Here is a 14,991-nt window from a genome sequence, read left to right on the forward strand (position 1 = left end):
CATTAGGTCCAGTCGTGACCGACTCTGGGGTTGCAGCGCTCATATTGCATTATTGGCCGAGGGAGCCGGCATACAGCTTCCAGGTCATGTGGCCAGCATGACAAAGCCGCTTCTGGTGAACCAAAGCAGGACACAGAAACAGTGTTTGCCTTGCCGCTGTAGTGGTACCTATTTATCTACTTGCACTTTGACGTGTTTTCAAACTGCTAGGTTTGCAGGAGCTGGGACTGAGCAACGGGAGCTCACCCTGTTGCGGGGATTCGAACCGCCGATCTTCTGATCAGCAAGCCCTAGGCTCAGTGGTTTAACAAAGGCTGTGCATTGATTGTATACAGAGAAATGAAACTACAGAATCTTATTAATATATCCCTAAACACCATACATTATTAAACAGTTGAAAAGAGCACATAAGACCTTTTGTTAGCTTAGTCACCATGCCATTATGCCACCAATAAAATCAATAAAAATAGGCTGGTGGGGAAGCTTTCCAAAGAACAAAATATTCTGTGGGTTAAAAATAGTTTGGGGGCTGCTTCCCCTAAAATGCTTCTGTCTTATAAGGCCATATTGCTATGTAAATGTGACTTTTAAGATTAAATCAAGTGTATTCTGCAGCTGAATCACTCTGCTTCATTCCATTTTAAGGAGGCTTCTCATGGCAGTAGCGTAATATTAATCAGTCCACAAATGCTAACACTTGATATTTTGAAATGTGTACCCAATTTATTATGTACAAGCATGGGCTCCTTTCAGTTTTTGAGACTCCTAGCCATAATAAAAATGTAAAATGATGACAGTAACAAAAAGAAAATAGGGCACACACAAATCTTGCGCCACCAGAACCAACAATTTTTAATGAATATTTATTATTTTGCTATTATTTGGGGTAAAACTTCCCAAAGAAGCTTACATCAAAAAAGAAAATTAAATCAATATTACAATATTCCCAAACACACACTCTCTCAATCAGAACCTCAAGAATACATCCAACATTAAAGCATTAAAACAGTAGCAGTGAAAACAATGCAAAGTACCACACACACAAAATAAAAACAGCCTGAAATAAAAAGGTATTTAAAGAATTGTCTGAAATCTCCCACTCTTGCTTACCTCTGGTGCCACCCAAGACTGTTGAGTGACCATAAAAATGTGCAATTTGCTAAACAACCTGTGAAAAATAACACTAACATCTATGTTTTAAGGAAATACCGGTACTACGTACCTTTAGTTCAAGCTCAGGCTTGTCTGATGAAACTTCTCCAGCATGAAGTCATCAGACTATGGAAATATAGTGTCTGCAACCTGAAATAAATGAGAATGAGAGGTGAGTACCTAACTGCTATCAATTATAGCAGCTAATAAAAATTAACCCAGTGAATTCCATTCCAAAGAGTATTTGGACACATAAAGCAGTAGTTGACATTTTTTAAAAATGTATATTTATATTCAGGATCACCGATGGAAAAATATGATGCACATATGGTGACTTTGATTTCTACATCTTGCTTTCTTTGGTATTCCTCAGAGTTGTGCTAGACTCATAGAAGGAATTGCCTCAATAAGTCCTATTTTCCCCAACCCCAAGCAAAGAATAAATTGGCCAATTTAAACCTTGACCTATTCCATTTCTATTCTCATCACTCCCTGCTTCTCAGTTATAAAGTACCCAATGGCTTTATAATCAATCTAATATATGTGATGACAATGATATTGATAATTTGTATACCATCCTTTGTCTGACGATCCCAGGGTGGTTCATAGGTAACAGAAAAATACAAAATCTGAATACAAAATACACATAAAACAAACAAACAAACAACCCCTCCCACAAACACATTTAAAAAGTCATATAATGTTAATCAGCCAATTATGATGGTGATTTCTGACTCGGGCAGTGATTTGTAATGAAATGCTACTTCCTAAAATAAGTAGATTTGGAGATTTGGTGTTGGGTGTCTAGCTGTCCATAGTCACCCAGGACTTCTGCCAATTAAGCTCACATCCAATAAGAGAAAAGCAACTGAAGGCCTGACTGTGGAGAAGTAAGCCATGAACAAAAGGTTTGGCATCCTCTGTCTCTACACTCCTTTTGCTGTTAAAAATCATACTCCATCCTCTTTTTTATGTGATTGGAGCAGATCCAAGTTTAAACACATACATCTGCCATTATCACATCTAGTTTGGCTCTCAACATTCCATGAATTGCACATTTTGACTTGATCTAACTCGTTACAAAAAGGATGCTAAGACTTATCAGATCCTCTTTGGCCTCTCCCAAGATGTGCACATCATTTGGGCACAAATGATGCTTTAAAAAAAGACAACACGCGCACGCACACACACACACACACACACACACACAAACTCCTGCACAGCTCTAGCACTCACTTGATGGCACCTTGTACTTTTGGAGGAATGCAGAAATACAAAGTGTAATTGAAGGGGCATTTGGATATTTCCATGGTCCTCCTCATTTGCATTTATGGCTCTACTGTAATATCCATCAGCTTGTCATGGGTTTGGGTCTGACAAACATGTAGTTGGCTTAAGTCTCTTTGTATGAGATTTGCCTTTCAAGTATGCCCAAATATGTGTTTGAGTAAAACCGAAAGATTTCTCAGTTCTAAGGGAGGAAAGAAAACTAAAAAGAACCAGACATATGCCATTTATTTATTTAGGAAAACTCTAGCTGACTCAATCCTGGGATGAGGGACAGTGTAATACAGGCATCCCCAAACTTCGGCCCTCCAGATGTTTTGGACTACAATTCCCATCTTCCCCAACCACTGGTCCTGTTAGCTAGGGATCATGGGAGCTGTAGGCCAAAACATTTGGAGGGCTGCAGTTTGGGGGTGCCTGGTGTAATAACATAGGTAAAGGGATCCCTGACCATTAGGTCCAGTTGTCACCAACTCTGGGGTTATGGCGCTCATCTCTCATGATTGGCCCAGGGAGCCGGTGTACAGCTTCCAGGTCATGTGGCCAGCATGACAAAGCCGCTTCTGGCGAACCAGAGCAGCATACGGTAACGTCGTTTACCTTCCCACTGTAGTGGTACCTATTTATCTACTTGCACTTTGGCATGTTTTCAAACTGCTAGGTTGGCAGGAGCTGGGACCGAGCAACGGGAGCTCACCTCGTCGCAGAGATTCAAACCGCCGACCTTCTGATCGGCAAGCCCTAGGCTCTGTGGTTTAACCCACAGCGCCACCCGCGTCCCAGTAATAACACAATACACAATAAAATCAAATTTATATAAAACCGGTATCACCTTAAAACAATAACAACAAACAGGTCTGGCAAGGGCAAGGGTGCTTAATGCCACAAATGGACAGTTAACTAAAGGCCTGGATGAATAAATAGTCCCAAAAACCCATCAAGGCCAGCACTTGTTGAAACTTGCAGGTTATTACATATGTTTCTCACATGTTGCCACATAGTACAGTACATGTTTGGCAGATGCAGCACAGTTAATTATGAACCCAGTGCTTAAATGCAGTTGGGTTTTCCTTAATTTTATTTATTTATCTGTTCATATAATTAACACCCTTTTCAGCCCTAAAAGCAGCTTTTTACCTAGTCACTTAATAGGATCTGATTACATCAAAAGTCATACTATAAGATCCAATGGTGGTGGTGGTGTTTTACTATTTTAGTCTATGGTTTAGTCATGCAGCTATCACACTACTAACTAGCATTTCTATTCCAGGTAATCATCCTAACCTCCAGAGGGTAGGACTGGAACAAAAGTTGCAAGAAAGGAGATTCTGACTAAACATTAGGAAGAACTTTCTGATGGTAACAGTTGTTCAACGGTAGAACAGCCTCCTTAGGAAGGTGATGGACTTTCCTTCCTTAGATGTTTTTAAGCGCAGGTTGGATGGCCATCTGTCATGGATGTTGTAGCTGAGATTTCTGCATTGCTGAGGGTTGGACTAGATGACTCTTGTGGTCTCTTCCAACTCTATGATTCCATCATTCTAAGATTCTAAGTTCTCCATTTGAACACTATGCCTGAAAAGGAACATGTGCAAGGTTCTTAAAACATCTACTTTTCAATGTTTTTTGTAACATGTAAACCTATCAGGAATTTGTACAGGGTAGGCATAAATTGCTCACTGGAAGGACAGATCGTGAAGCTGAGGCTCCAATACTTTGGCCACCTCATGAGAAGAGAAGAATCCTTGGAAAAGACCCTGATGTTGGGAAAGATTGAGGGCACTAGGAGAAGGGGACGACAGAGGACGAGATGGTTGGACAGTGTTCTCGAAGCTACGAACATGAGTTTGACCAAACTGCGGGAGGCAGTGCAAGACAGGAGTGCCTGGCGTGCTCTGGTCCATGGGGTCACGAAGAGTCGGACACGACTAAACGACTAAACAACAACAAAGGCATAAATTAGCTTTTCTCTCCTCCATCCCCTGTCAGTAGTGATCCAATATCATGCCATGCTGAATTAGGAAAAGGGATACTTATGTTGAAGTCCTCAGATTCAAGCCACAAAACACATTTACTTGTCTTGGGATGCTAAGGAAGAGCAAGAGAAGGGAACCATGTAAGCTGCCCTGAGCTTCTCAGACAGAGGGTGGGATTAAAATGTATTAAACAGATAAACAGAATTTCTCCAGATTAGCTACTATTCATCTGTCATGTTTCCTCTTCACACAATCATAATTCATGCATCTTGAGATGGGCAGTAACTTCCTACTATTTCTACCGTTATTGTTCCTTAAGAATGATGATGAGGCTAAGGAGGAATCATTTGACTTTGCAATACTCCATGGTTTAGGGGAGTTTATCAGAACAATAAACATAGAAGCTAGCCATGTTGCAAATTTGGCATCACTCAGAAATGGACATTTTATATTTAGATTTCAGCAGCTTCATGTATAGAACTAATGCATAGGGCAGAGATGAGTGCATCACATGCAGTTTGAATCACAGGAGGGGTGGCCAGATGCCCACCTCTGCCCTCAGGGGCGTACCCAGGATCAAAACTAGGGGGGCAAGGGGCGGGGCCAAGGCACGGGAGGGGAGGGGCCACAAAGTGGGAATGTGGGCGGGGCTACAGAGCCCAGGTGAAATCAAAATAAACAGTAAAAACTACAGCAAACTGATCACATATTTTAGGAAGGGGTCCCCAGAGTTGTTGACCTTTGGGAACTGACACCACACTTGCGTATTATACCCCAGAGGACAGGATCACACTTCAAAATGACCTTAACAGATTAGACAACTGGGCCAAAGCAAACAAGATGAATTTTAAAAAGGAGAAAAGTAAAGTACTACACTTGGGCAAAAAAAAATGAAAGGCGCAAATACAGGATGGGGGACACCTGGCTTGAGAGTAGTACATGTGAAAAGGATCTAGGAGTCCTGGTGGACCACAAACTTGACATGAGTCAACAGTGTGATGCAGCAGCTAATAAAGCCAATGCAATTCTGGGCTGTATCAATAGGAGTATAGCGTCTAGATCAAGGGAAGTAATAGTACCACTGTATTCTGCTCTGGTCAGACCTCACCTGGAGTACTGTGTCCAGTTTTGGGCACCACAGTTCAAGAAGGATACTGACAAGCTGGAACGTGTCCAGAAGAGGGCAACCAAAATGGTCAAAGGCTTGGAAACAATGCCTTATGAGGAACGGCTTAGGGAGCTGGGTATGTTTAGCCTGGAGAAGAGAAGGTTAAGGGGTGATATGATAGCCATGTTCAAATATATAAAAGGATATCATATAGAGGAGGGTGAAAGGTTGTTTTCTGTTGCTCCAGAGAAGCGGACACGGAGCAATGGATTAAAACTACAAGAAAGAGGATTCCACCTAAACATTAGGAAGAACTTCCTGACAGTAAGAGCTGTTCGGCAGTGGAATTTGCTGCCAAGGAGTGTGGTGGAGTCTCCTTCTTTGGATGTTTTTAAGCAGAGGCTTGACAGCCATATGTCAAGAATGCTTTGATGGTGTGGGGGGGGGGGAGGCGGACGTGAACCTGAAGCTACGGCGGCGAAGGGGAGAAAACCAGCGGCCGCCTAGAGGAGAAGAGGGAAGTCTGGGGGTGGGCGGGGGGGGGAGAGAAGGGAACCAGGCTTGGATCGGGGCCTCCGCGGAGGTCTGGAGCAAAGCCCCGGCCTCCGCGAAGCCTTCCGAGGCTCCGTTGCGCATGCGCCCTGCACGGCGGCCGCCGGAGTCCACAGCCGCGCTGTGCGCATGCGCCCCGCTTTGCGCATGCGCAAAGGTCTCCCGAACGTCGGGAGCGTCAGCCCTTGCCCCCTCCCACACAGCGCGGCTGTGTGGACTCCGCACGGCTCGGGCGCAAGAGACTGCTGCGGGCGCCGAACTCGCGCTCCGCTGGGCTGTCCTCCGCCTCTGCCCACCAGCCCCGCCGGCAGCGCCACTCTTGCCCGCAGCTGCCCGACCGGCCCTGCCTCTAGAGTAGGGCAGCGGCCCCTCCCTGCCCCGCGGTGGGTACGCCCTTGTCTGCCCTCCCAAAATGGAATGTCTGAATTTTCAATCTAAGACAAATAATCCATCTGGACATCATAAAGGGAAAGAAGGTGTATCCTAACTGCTCTTCTCCAGCAAGTTGAAATTAACACTGAAATTGGATAGCTTTAAAGTCACCCAAATTATAAGGGGGAATGTTGAAAGGAATCAGAAAATGCCTTCAAAACTATTTTTTCCTCTCTTGAACGTGGGTCTCAGTTGAGTATGTGAACCTTTCTTTATGCTGAGCTGACACTGGCTCCTCATGACCTCAGATCACAGTAGGTGTTAAGGAGCAGAGGTTTCTCCGGGAAGTTCAGGGGTGGTAGAAATGTTTTGATTCTGCAGCTGAAGAAAGGCTGCCAGGATCTTGCAAGCAAGCAGCGGAATATTGTATTTGTTTTTATAGTGTGGTCATTATTTTTCTCACAATGTGGTTCCTGCAATCTGTGAAGTCTTTTGACTCCTTTAGTCTCTGGATAATGGCTGACATGGCTTGTTTGCTTATTCATGATGCTGTCTCTTTCAGGAGAGGTTTTTTTTTTTCTTCTGCTGCTGCTGGTGCTATATCCTGTTTTATACAATTCTTAGCCACAGCTAGCAAATAACAGCCAGGAAGCCATAAAACACTATTGAAGATCTTCCTTTCAGTTTCTGTAACTCAGTGATGGAAACCATCTGTGATAATTAAATAGAAGTGGACAAGGTTTGGAAGGTTTCTTGTGATTCGTTTCTGAGGGTCAATCCATACTGAATGTTTTTCCTTCACAGAGATAGCACCATAAAGGCAGGGAGGGGGATATATGTATACTGTACTGCCACTTACGAATTATTATTGCATGAGTCTTCAGTTTACTATGAGTTTACAACCTGAATGTTGCAATCACTGGGGAAAGCCTGAGGAGAACTAACTCAACAGTGGGCCTTCTCAGTTATGGGCTGCATTCTCCTCAGAAATCCACTTGGCACCAACTTTTTGCTTACTTTTAGCGAACTGAATACATGTATTTTATCATCAAGCTTTTGATGAATAATATTTCTGGACCTTAAAATGTAGTTAATAGATGGTTTTTAACTGATTTAAATTCATTATTCTTTGTATTTATTATTGCAACCTTCACCTGAGGTCAATGGAGAAAGGGTGAGATATAAATTATACAAATACAATAAATACAACTCAGAAAAAAACCTTTTTGCAGCATTCATCAGCATCTCTGGTATCTAGTTATGGAAAACATAAACTTTTCAAACTACAGTACATTTCTCTAGAGAGCTATTATTTTATTGTTTTCATGCAGGGTTGGCTTAAGAAGACTTGGCATCTCAACACAACATCATTGAAACAAAGAAAATGAAAGCTGCCAAGATGGAGCAAATTCTGTGGGGACCTAGAATGGCCCATTGCCTGGTGTGCCCTCAATTCCTGGATCTATGTCCAATTTCTCTTCACTTGTGGCAACAGTCACAAAATTCAGTATACAATTATCCTATTGATTGCCAGCCCCTGAACTAAAGTCCTTAAGCAAAAACATCTTTAACAAATGTCTTAATAAAGCTAAAAGCATCTTTAATGATGCAAACCAACAGTTCCTGAAAAAAATCCCTAACATTACCCAGATTCAAGGATTAAGCATCAAACAAACAGAAACAGTTGCTGTGTTGCTATTGTCTTTAATCCTTCTTGAAATGATGGTGTTCGTTTTTCAGATGTTACATTATGACAATATTGCCTTCTTAGCAATAAATTACAAAGAAAATCATTAATTCAATATGACTAATATAAGTCACCCCCCCCACCAGTGGGTTTTAAAAGCTTGTAATTCATGTTAAAATTTCATCTCAGCATGTGTAGACCACACAATGAGTCAATGTTTGTTCTTTACATAAAATAAGGACCACCAGGGGATTTTAAATTGTGCACTAGTTGGAGAAAAATTACTTCTGCAGCAAATGTGAGGCAGACAGACAAACAGACAGAGATTATTGGCTGATCCAGTAGTCCATGGACAGGGACATCACTTAGGCTGCCAGAAAATGAATCTGCTAACTCAATTTTTGTTCTTCTAATCTTTCTATGTCTCTCAATATATTTCCCCCTGCTGCATTGATTTTCCCACTCATTTTCATCCATAATAGGCAGGCTGATCACTAATACATATATTCTGCTTCCAGACAAACCTAGAGACCCAAACAACTGTCAGGCAATGAATAAAAACATCTTAAATACATTGTTTGGTTTAGCTCCAGAAAATGCACACCATGATGTAACATAATAGATGAAGGAGTTTTGGGACCAATTTAACATTATTTCCCCACCACCACCACTTCCCAATATGAAGGCTGCCAAAAGGCACTCACTCATGTCAGCATTTCATGTGATGGGTTAAAACCTAAAAACTTCTTAAGCCATGTGTCACCCACGTGCGTGCATTGTCAGCATGCCAGTGTGGTTGCTGACACCACTGGAAACATACAGTATCGGTGCAAGGACACTGCATACTATAAGTAATCATATGATATGAGAGCTTTCAAAGTTTTATGCCCACTACATAGAGCCAACATGGATTGGTGCTTTTTGACAGCCTCTACAAACCTCTACCCACAAAACTCTTTATTCTTGTCTTAATCATGGTTAAAAGAAAAGAGGACATAAGACAACAGCATCCTTTGGGAGCAAAAGCACTTTATAATATGAAGAGGATCATCTGGGGTTTCTATTGTACTGTGTTTTTGCTCCCAATGCATCTTTTTACAAACATTAAAAGAATAATGGAAAGTTTTGTAGAATGACTGTAGTAGTGGAACTCTATGTTGAAATCTTGGTAACAGTGGCTTCACATACAGGTTTTGTGCTCATCTAAATGGGCTCAACTTGTAGCTGATTTGGACAGTCATCAAATTATCTTATTGCTAAACTTGCTGGCCCTCTTTAACTATAATAATGATTTATTCAGCACATCTCCAAACTTATCACAACCATAAGGATGTGCTGAGCAAGAAAATAAAGAATTATGTGTTGGAAATACAATTTTGCTACCAGCTTGCAATTCAAGTTCGACTTCTCCTGATTTACAGAGGGACAATCCTAGAAAAATATTGTGGAGTGGGCTCCCACAACTACCACTGATGACCACATAGGTCACAAAGGTATAAACACACGTATGACCCTCATTCTAATGGGCACTGACTAATCCAGCTTATTTTCTCCAAGACCAGCTCTGATCTCATCATTCACTTAAATAGGAATTGCAAATTAGGCAACATTTATATGCAACTTTCTTCCCCTGTCACTCAGTAAACAATCTTGTACTTGTATACAAATTAAAGAATGCATCCTCTGCCATGCAATGTGAATGAGCAAGAAAATCCAGTAGCATACCAAAATCATAGAAGAAAAATAATAAGCACTTGTATTTTTGCTCTATTTCCTCTCTACCACCATTGCTCTGATAGAATGACACATAGCCATTGCCCCCTGAAGTCCTTAGGGTTTCTATTTCTTATATAAGCCTGATTCTTGATTGGCAGATGTGTTTGCATAAATTACACAAACACACAAACACATGTGCTCACTTAATGTGAAGCATGGAGTTCATAGCACTGGCCTTGTAGTCTGTTATTTTTTCCTCCGGAGACTGCACACATCACTCCTCAAACATATGTAATGCCTTGTGGCATAGATATCTCTATACATTTTTGTGGGTGAAAAAAACAGCAACTCATCCTACTTTTACTAACATAAGCCCAATGGATGTCCTTGGCTGCCTCCCACAAATATCTAGTTCAAGTACCTAGTTCTGCAACAACACAACAGTTCTGGCTGCAGTCTCAGAAAGATTATTTGGAGGAGGGACAGAATCCAGTTGAGGGAGATATAGTGAGAAAAAGACAGTAAAAGTCAGATAAGCTTCTAGCAGTATTCAGGGCCAAGGTTATGTCCTAAGATGTGCGCTCTAACTCAGTATTTGCCAGTCCCATGCCTTCCAGATGTTGTGGAAGGGCATTGGGTTGGTGAAGGCTGCCCTAACCCATTCCATCTTAAGCAGCAGCTATCACAAAGGAATTCAGACACAGATGGATAGCTAAGTGCACCCCACACATTTACATGGCGGCTACTGAGTGGGATATAATTTATGGTGATTAGTGCAAACTGCGAATGGGAATTGTTCTAAGAAAAAATACTTGCTCTTCTCGTGGGACTCTAGCCACTTACATCAGTGTGGAAAAGATAACATTAACCTGCAACATTTTACTACATACTTTTGCACTTTTTTGCACTTTAAGATTATGTATTTATTCCCAGAGGGGATCTGGGAAACAACTGCAAATTAAAAGGATCACTTCTGAATGATTCAATTGGACTTCAAAATCATCTTTCTCTCCTGCTGCCAAACTTTGGATAGCATGTGGGTTGGGCTGTGAGTTGTTTTTGTGTTTAATGCAATGCCATTATCCACCCTTAGGCCCTGGAAACAAAAGTGGGATATGTAGGGTAGGAAGTAAATATATATTTAGTCCACGACATAAAAGAATTGTCAAAGACATAACACGGATAGCATCTGGATAGTATCTGCGGGTGGGGAGGAACCCAAAATTTTTACAGCTTTTTATACTTTTAGCTACAGATTGCATTTTGGGGATAGATTTTATTACATCAAAAGTTGCTTTTCTCTTGTCATGGCTGTGTGCACACCCTTCCAAGAAATTAAATGTTACTTTTACTGCAGCTCTGTGGAGCCTGATGAGAAACACTTCCTTGTGGCAGCAGCTCCATAACTAGTTTTCATCTAAGCAACCCGCTTGCCATGTGGCTTGTTTGACATTATCTAATGGACAGTCACCAGGCCAGCACTGCACATTCCGGCAGGAGGAATCCACATACAACCTTGTGCGAATTAATTGAAACAAACAATGAACTTAGTAGTTTATTGTACAAAATTCACATGTACATAGAGAAATCTCTATGTGGGACAAGAAGCTACAGTTAGAACTGGATATGGAACAACTGATTGGTTCAAAATTGGGAAAGGAGTACGACAAGGTTGTATATTGTCTCCCTGCTTATTTAACTTATATGCAGAATTCATCATGCGAAAGGCTGGACTAGATGAATCCCAAGCCGGAATTAAGATTGCCGGAAGAAATATCAACAACCTCAGATATGCAGATGACACAACCTTGATGGCAGAAAGTGAGGAGGAATTAAAGAACCTTTTAATGAGGGTGAAAGAGGAGAGCGCAAAATATGGTCTGAAGCTCAACATCAAAAAAACCAAGATCATGGCCACTGGTCCCATCACCTCCTGGCAAATAGAAGGGGAAGAAATGGAGGCAGTGAGAGATTTTACTTTCTTGGGCTCCTTGATCACTGCAGATGGTGACAGCAGTCACGAAATTAAAAGATGCCTGCTTCTTGGGAGAAAAGCAATGACAAACCTAGACAGCATCTTAAAAAGCAGAGACATCACCTTGCCGACAAAGGTCCGTATAGTTAAAGCTATGGTTTTCCCAGTAGTGATGTATGGAAGTGAGAGCTGGACCATAAAGAAGGCTGATCGCCGAAGAATTGATGCTTTTGAATTATGGTGCTGGAGGAGACTGTTGAGAGTCCCATGGACTGCAAGAAGATCAAACCTATCCATTCTGAAGGAAATCAGCCCTGAGTCCTCACTGGAAGGACAGATCCTGAAGCTGAGGCTCCAATACTTTGGCCACCTCATGAGAAGAGAAGACTCCCTGGAAAAGACCCTGATGTTGGGAAAGAATGAGGGCACAAGGAGAAGGGGACGACAGAGGATGAGATGGTTGGACAGTGTTCTCGAAGCTACGAACATGAGTTTGACCAAACTGCGGGAGGCAGTGGAAGACAGGAGTGCCTGGCGTTCTATGGTCCATGGGGTCACGAAGAGTCGGACACGACTAAACGACTAAACAACAACAACAACACATGTACAAAACTCACATACAGTATTTCCATCACCTGTTCCCATGAGAAGGCTGTGGAAACCCTGACCCAATGTCTGGAGGTACTGGTAGTTCTGGTATAGATGAAAGCAAAGAAGCTGAAGCTTTATCCAGACAAGACAGAATTGTTGTTGGTTGGAAGTTTTGCTGATCTGGATGAGGTGTGCAACCTGTTTTGGATTATGCTGCCCTCTGAAGAATCAATTACTGTACATCGGGTGGTATTCAACTAAATTTTACTAAGAGTAGATCCACTGAAATTTATGAAGATGGCTAAATTAAGACCCTTACTTTCAATAGGGCTACTCAGATTAAACTTGTGCTAGCGCTTACTGAGCACAACACCCTCACCTTCCCAATACTCACAGACTGATTGCTTGAAGATCTGTTCTAGAACCTTTCAATATATTAATGTCAAGCTATCCAGTCAGTAGTTGGCTGGATTCTCTCCCCACCTCCACTCAATTTTTCCCATTTCCATCACTCCTCCTCAGGGACTCTTGCCATTAAGAACTGAGGGTCCATTGCCATGACAGGACCTGACATAAAATAAAATAAAAATTCCTTCAGTAGCACCTTAAAGACCAACTAAGTTTTTATTTTGGTATGAACACGAAAGCTGCTTGCAGAAAAACTGAAGGGATAGAAAGGGTGATTTACATATTTTAAATTTGGCCAAGATTGATTTTTTAAATAGCTAACAGTTATTAATCTTTTAGGAAATGGAAGTAGGTCTACACCACACGTATTACAAAGAAGTCCTTGCTGCACAAACCGATCTCAGTTGTATATGCTCACTGCCCCTTGCGGCACAGCAAACTTACTGTTTAAATGAGATGCATCCTGCTGCTGGTTTCAGAGCTTTGCACCAATTTTCAGCTGTTTGTTATACCAATCCCAGAGAGAAGTATCACAAATCCACAGTAATTTAGGCTACTACATGTGCAGTATGGACATAGTGAAGCAAGTAGAAGCGAGAAACAAAAACGTATAGAAAAATATATCCTCTGCCACAGGTATTGTGAGAAGCACGAAAATCATATTACGTTTGGGTGTGAGGAATCAACAGGAAGGAGAATGTGCCACCTTGCCATGAGTTTTTCTTTTAAAACAAAACTATGACTGAGTTGAGAGGGTTTTGTTCCTCCTGCTTATTAGAAGTAACCTACACTATGAGCAGAAAATCCACAACATGGGGTGGAGGAAGATCCTGTCTGAGCTGGGAAGAAATGAATAAGAAATATGCATTGCCAAGCCATTTAAAATAAAACTTCTAGAGCCTCTTTAAATTGTAACATCTTGAGTAAAGAAAAGTGCTGAATTATGTAAAAGCAGGCAGAGTGCCAACATCTGGCAACAGTAAAATTGTTTTGGAGGCGAGCAGTTTCCATCCAGCATGGAGACCTGGGTCCACGCAGCACAGGATAACGGATATATGAAGATGTACATGAGCTCTGGTTGCCAGAAGGATACCCTGGGCTTTGAGTGAAAATTTTTCTGTCATTTGATCTCCTAACACAGCCAGCTGAGATGAGTTATGCTTCCCCCCACCAGGAACCTCGAAAGAATTGTTCAAACCATATACTCATTCCTGCTGAATTGGAAACAAATGCCACAGCCGCACTGTTGGGCTTTGAAATCAAATTCACCCCAGCTCTTCCTAAACTTCTGTGAAGGAAACAAAGCTCTTTCCTGTGTCTGCCACTTTAGTCTCCACGGACCAGCCTCCTTTCTGCTGTGCCCCTCATCTCCTCCGCCACCACTAGCAGATTGCAATCTTTCATTCCAAAAGGCCACATCACAGGCTTGCCCCATGTGTTAACTATACTCTGTTTGCCGCCATTAGGTCATGCCATTGGGAATGGAGTCTCCTAATTAAGCCCAGAGTATGGGGAACAAATAGACTACTCAAGATTGCACTGATCATGCTGCTGCTTCTTATTCCACTGCTTCTCTCCCCTGCAGGAAAGTAAACCTGATTTACTAGCTGCAGTGTTCATGTCAGGGGACTCATACACTCACTGAGCTGCACCTAAGCATTGGGTACATGAACCATATATGCAGTAGCTATGGGTAATAGCAATGCACCCTGCTCTGAGAGCTTGACTGCTAGAAACCACTGGGTTTCCCAGTATCCATGCAAATGGCGGCTGCTCCATTAGGATGAATGGGACATTGCCCCAAAAGCCTCAGCCTTCCCCTGCCTGCCTGCCTGCCTGCCTGCCTGCCTGCCTGCCTTCTTACAGCCAGTCTATGGAATGTGGTGGGAGTTTCCTCCTTCTTAGTCTCTGTTGTCCTTGTAGAACTCAGCAGGGAGAAGGAGAAAATGTTAAAATTGGTTTGCTTTCCCTGTCACTGGCTCTGGCTCCACCTGCTTTGGGGCTCCCCGCCTTCTTCCCCAGCAGTCCCATTGGGCACTAAGCCACCAATGAACCACACCAGCACTTGGCAATAGGCTGTCTACAATAATCTTTTATGTAGTGGAACCCCAATTTTGGAACACCCTTCCCAAAGAGACACGGTGTTGCCGCTGCATGTTCTTATTTG

At 42.3% G+C, this 14,991-nt stretch overlaps 1 long non-coding RNA gene across 1 annotated transcript in view; it reads right to left on the minus strand.

Moving 5' to 3' along the window:
* Positions 1-14,991, minus strand: part of LOC148684820 (uncharacterized) — a 107,395-nt gene that overhangs the window by 19,489 nt on the left and 72,915 nt on the right. Inside the window, exon 2 of the long non-coding RNA XR_015951444.1 lies at positions 1,223-1,302. This is a non-coding gene — a long non-coding RNA (uncharacterized LOC148684820). The remainder of the gene's footprint in view (positions 1-1,222; positions 1,303-14,991) is intronic.

The sequence above is a fragment of the Zootoca vivipara genome, chromosome 8, assembly GCF_965207765.1.
Source record: "Zootoca vivipara chromosome 8, rZooViv2.hap1.1, whole genome shotgun sequence".
Taxonomy (NCBI): Eukaryota; Metazoa; Chordata; class Lepidosauria; order Squamata; family Lacertidae; genus Zootoca; species Zootoca vivipara.